Source organism: Hippopotamus amphibius, chromosome 5 (genome assembly GCF_030028045.1).
Source record: "Hippopotamus amphibius kiboko isolate mHipAmp2 chromosome 5, mHipAmp2.hap2, whole genome shotgun sequence".
NCBI lineage: Eukaryota > Metazoa > Chordata > Mammalia > Artiodactyla > Hippopotamidae > Hippopotamus > Hippopotamus amphibius.
The window spans coordinates 76,047,388-76,052,847 of NC_080190.1; the positions used below are offsets into that span (position 1 = coordinate 76,047,388).

The 5,460-nt window shown below is 40.5% G+C and overlaps 1 pseudogene; it reads right to left on the reverse strand.

Annotated features, from left to right (window-relative positions):
• Nucleotides 1-841: 841 nt before the first annotated feature.
• Nucleotides 842-1,417, reverse strand: LOC130854237 (60S ribosomal protein L17-like; annotated as a pseudogene).
• Between the last annotated feature and the right edge of the window lie 4,043 nt (nucleotides 1,418-5,460).

A 5,460-nucleotide genomic window follows, 5' to 3' on the forward strand; every position in this document is an offset into this window, starting at 1 on the left:
GTACGGCACTTTTATGAACCAGCTTAAGCCTTCTTGGGTTCACCTGTCTCTGAAGTCCTTGCCCAAATTTTGCAGCCCTGCCACTGCTATAGTGACCAACTCTGGGTAGGCTTTGCCAGCTGCTACACTACTGACTTCACGTGGATCCAGCCTGCAGTGCCCTGCCTCATGCCCACTGTGTGCCTCTTGCCTCCTGATCTCGGGCTTCCCTATGGTCAGTGACTCATAAGATACCACAAAGATCCTGATGGTCACCTATACAAGGAGCAGCCCAGAAGTAGAGGGGATGTATGTATTGGAGGGTGAGAAAGGCAGAAAGTTAAAGTCACTGGGGCAAACCTTTGACCAGTGGGAGGTGGGAGCCATAATTTGGGGTTGATGTATTTTTCTTCCCTTTGACTCGTCCTTCATACAGTACTGATCTCCCGTCTCCTGAAAAATAGTCCAGTTTGATATGAAGCAACCACCAGCTGGGTAAAGCAAATTCTTATGAGTCTTTCTTTCTTCCTTGACTCATTTCCCTTTTTCAACTCATGCTTTCATTGGACTGTACACCCTAAAAATGTAGTAACACAGAAGCTTCTGCCTGAGTTCTACTTTCTGAAGAACTAAGGCTAGGACATAAATATTCTCTGTGTGTCTCTCTCTCTTTCTGTTTGTTTCTCTTTCTGTCTCTCTTTCTTTATCTGTATCTCTGTCTCTGTCTCTCTACCTCTATCTCTCTCTCTCTTTTTTTAGCAACCTCATACACTTCCCTGGTTTCAGTTATCATCTATATACAGACATATTCCCAATCTACATCTTTAACTCAAACTCTTGTATTTTTTTCTTTTTTTACATTTCATTTATTTTTTGTGGCATTTATTCCTGGGTCATAAGTTTTTGTTTCTTCAGTTTTTTCTGGAATATCTTTTTCTTCTGTGCAACCTCTTCTTCTGCTTTAGGAACAGTCTGTTCTTTTTCAGTAAGGATCATCTCAGTGTGGCAGGGAGAGCTCATGTATAGGTTGATCCAATCATGAGCTCTGTAAGTCCTTCACCTCATCTTGGGGGCTTTGTTCACCTGGATGTGCTAAGTAACCAGAGAATCTACATCTAAGCCCTTAAGTTCAGGATTACTCTCTGCATTTTTGAGCATGTGCAGTAAAAATTCAGCACTCTTTTTGGGCCACCGACCCTGCATCTAAGCCCCACTGTTTGGCCTGGGCACATCTACCAACTCCACTGTTGTAACGACGGAATGGCACATGTTGCTTCTTTAAAGTGACATGCTTCAGATACTTTGTGACTTTTCAGATATGCGTACCCTTCATGGCCTGGACAGTTTCACGGGTGTTCTTAAAGTGAACATGAAAATTTGAACCTCTTGACTTGCATGATTTTGTGTGGTTTTCTGGGTCAAGTGAATAGTGAACCATTTTTAGAGGTCACCTCAGGCCGCTTACCGGAAAAGCAAACCCTTGTATTTTTAATAGCCAGATACAGCTGTTTAAATGTCTTATGAGTATTTCTATGTGGATTTCTGACAGGTACTTCAGACTTCACTAAAGTCAAATTAACCACAAATTCCCCACCATCCAGCTGCCTAATTTAGAGAGTCAGTCTTAGCAAGTCCCTCTCCCTTGCCCTTTGATTCTATTTATTACTAAAGCTTGCCATTTCTCCCTCCTGGAATCCTCCCTGATTCATGCATTTCTCCCCCTTCCTACTGCCCAAATTCAGGCAAACATGTCTTTCCCAGATATCTACAACATCCTCCTATAGGTCTCTTGGCTACATGTCTTAATCCCCCTCACATTCCTACTCTATATGTGAGCCAGATTGATCTTTCCAAAATTATAAATTTTATCTTGTTACAGCCCTGCTGGAAACCCTTCAATAGCTTTGAGATAAAGTTCAGACTCCTTAGTGTGACTTCTAAGGCTTCCAATGCCATATACTGTCTTCTCTTTAAACTCTTGATTCTACTCCCTCATCCTTACCCTACCATGTTGAGTGTCTTTCAGCTCCTTAAAAGAGCAGGGCTCTGTTTCATTCATTGTGGATCCTTTAGAGATGCAGATCCCTTTCCCTCAATTGTTCTTCCTTTTGTCTCTCTGATTTTACTCATTCTTTGTATCTCAACATGAATGACACTTCTTCACAGACTAGAGTTTGAGGGTCAGGATCTGAAGCAGTTTTAAATAGTTTTGATCTCTAAATTGGGGATTACAATTTAGATGGTTTAGACCAGAGAGTTGGAAGAGTTATCAAAACTTATTATAAAGATGAAAGGGATGATGGTGGCAGAGGGAAAAACTGAGCCACCTGTCTCAAAGGCATTTGAAGAAGTGTCTTGGAGATTAGCACACAACAAAGTGAGGGTTCTGTTTTGATATGGGATTGCCATTGCAGATTACCACAGAAGAGGTTATTCCTGAGCTGCCAAGTCAGTGACTACTACAGCAATGAGGTTGAAACAAGTCTAGCTCTGATCCTTGGGCTTAATGACCCACCTCCAACAGAGTCTCAGCTATGTCCAAAGGGAGCTCAGTAGCTACAGTTGGATTGTATGTAGTTCCAGTGCCACAATACAACAAAACTCTGGAGGTAGGCAGAGACAACTGCTTTTGTATATACTTAAGTACACATTGGAAAAAATTCAGTGCTTCCTACAGGACTGTCACCTATGGGACTGATTAAAGGCCAGATTGATGGGCATAGATGTATTTTATTGATGATTCGATTCTGTGAACCTAACCCAATTCAGACCTCCAGTCTAATTAGCCTATGCAAAGTCTTTTGTTTATGTTTTTATACCTCAGGTTCAGCATTTGTAGGCTAAATAAATTCCACTTTGAACACTTAAACACCAAAAGAATAAAAAACAAAAAATCCAGAAACCTTCCATCTCACTAAAAATTAGACCAACCGCCTCTAAAAAATCTGTGCCTGCCTGCACACACCAAATGGTAGTTGTCAACTGTGCCAGCAACACATGACAAGAGGAATTGAATGTTCAACTCCTGAGTATTTTGGAATCCCTGACAAAAGAGAATCCTGATACCAATTTCACTTTTAAACCATATTTTGCCTAATCACTTATTCATTTAACAAACGTATATGGAACACAATAGGATACCAACTCTGCTCCGATGGAGCTTACAGTCTTTTATTAGCAAGATAGGCATTAAATTATTTGTTCATTGGTTACAGTGTCGCTCAGTGGTACAGGAGAAATATCTTTAAGTTATTTTGGCCTTGGGGGTTTCAGGCTAGATTAACCCAGTTTTGTAACATCATGGATTATGCTAAACTGAAGTTTAACTAATACGTTTTAGATAAAAATTTTTGAACTTTATATGTGTAAGTTCCGTTGCCTGAAAGAATTGACTCATTTAAGATTTAGTTAAAATTTTTTACTCAGTTCCATGCCTGAGTTCTGTTGCCTAGAAGAATTGACTCACCTATGAGTGATGTGTAGTGATGTCCAGGGAGCCACTTCCCTCCTTTGTAGCTCAGGTTCCTGACAATGATGAGCTGCAGCACACAGTATGTTAGGAAAGTGATTTAGCAGTTTATTCCTCAGTTGAAACCTGAGAGGCAGTTCATCCTCACTTAACAGGCAACATATTTCTAAATGGCTTTTTTGAGGTCCTATCATGAGTCAACAACAGAATTAGGACTAGAATATATCTGTGCTTGAAGTGCCAAGCTTTTGTCATAAATTCTCTCAGGCCATCCTTCCTCCTAAAGAATATTATCTCTCATTTCCAGAATGAATAGATCAAAATAATTGACTGCAAAGTACCTTCCTGATGCAATGTACCATAGAAATGACCCTATAATGAAGTAAATGGAAAACGGAAGCATTCTTATTGCACTCATCATTTAGTAGGGCTCTCAATTTAGGATTGGACTTAAATGACTTTAAGTAAATAGTCCACAGTGTGTATTGGCACAGAAGTGGTCAAAGAAAGCTGAGAAAGGTATGAAATAAGTTAGGAAGAAACGAATTCAAAACTTAACTGCAATCTGGAGGAAAAGAAAAGTAACTCAGGAGAGGCGCGAATGTGACTTGTGGAGTTTAGCTTAACAGTGCTGCCAAGGCTCAAAGTAGAGAAATGTGTCCTTAGGGCTGACAACAAATTGAGGTGAAATCATCGGTGGAGGAAGGCAAAATTGGAGGAGCTCTGTGGGGGCCTTCAGAGGCCACAAAGAGAAAAACAGCCCCTTCAGCCTTGGGAATCCTGCCTGGCTGAGAGAGTGGGTAGTGTCCCTGGCTTGAAGCCTGAGGCTGAGATCTGGGGAGAGTTGGAGGCAGGATGAGATACAGGAGACCAGAGATCAGGAGGCCTTCAAGTCTCAGGAGGAAGCAAGTAGGGAGGAAAGATTCACAATTCCAAAGCGCCAAGGGGAAACTACAGAAGGCCAAGGGACCAGAAGCTCTTGGAGCTTGTTGGGGGAGGATAACTGATAGGAGGCAAGGTCTCCTGGCAGGATTTTAAGTCTGTGGCTGTAAATTCACCTCAAGTTTCTGGCACTTACACAAACTGTGAAAGGTCTCTCTCAATTTTATGGAACCCTTTGGTGGGACTGATGCCTAATAATTCAGTTTCCCTCTGTTTATCTGTATGTAACACATTGTTTCCTGTAGTGAAGGCACCATTGAATTTTCAGTCGGCCCAGAAAAATGACACTTTTCAACTATAAATGTAATACCTTTTTTTTTTAACAACTGTCAAAAATCCATTATTGGAAAATCAATTCTACACCTGATTTCCAACAACAGATTAGAGATACCCAGCAAGTGACTTTCAGGACTCTGTGGTGTGCATTTTCTTATTTTTGGACCAGGCATTCTTCCAGAATCTCTGTTGAATCTCCTTTTTTTCTTCTCCCATCCATAGACTATCTAGCTGAGAGTCACACTGCCAACAGTTACACTGTTTACCTCCTGGAAAGAAATATTTTTTTGTCTCTTACGGACAGTGTTAAAGGAGCTTTATTTGCATATTCATAATGATCAGTGGTGTTCAGCATCTTTTTGTGTGCTTATTTACTATCCATACTATACACACCTATTATAGAATATCTAAGTTAAAAAAATAGTAACAAAATACCCCAGAGTTGGCACTCTCAAGTTTTGGCAAGAATGTGGAGCTATGGGGACTTTCATACATTACTTGTGACACAGCCACTCTAGAAAATAGTTTAGTAATTTCTTTCTTTTTACTTTCTTTTTAAGGGCTTTTATTGAGATATAATTGACATACAATAAACTGCATATATTTAAAGTGTACAATTTGGTGGGTTTTTTTCTTATTAGTAATGTATATATGGCAATCCCAATCTTCCAATTCATCCCACCCCAACTCCCTCCCCCCACCGCTTTACCCCCTTGGTGTCCATATGTTTGTTCTCTACATCTGTGTCTCTGTTTCTGCCTTGCAAACTGGTTGATCTGTACCATTTTTCTAGA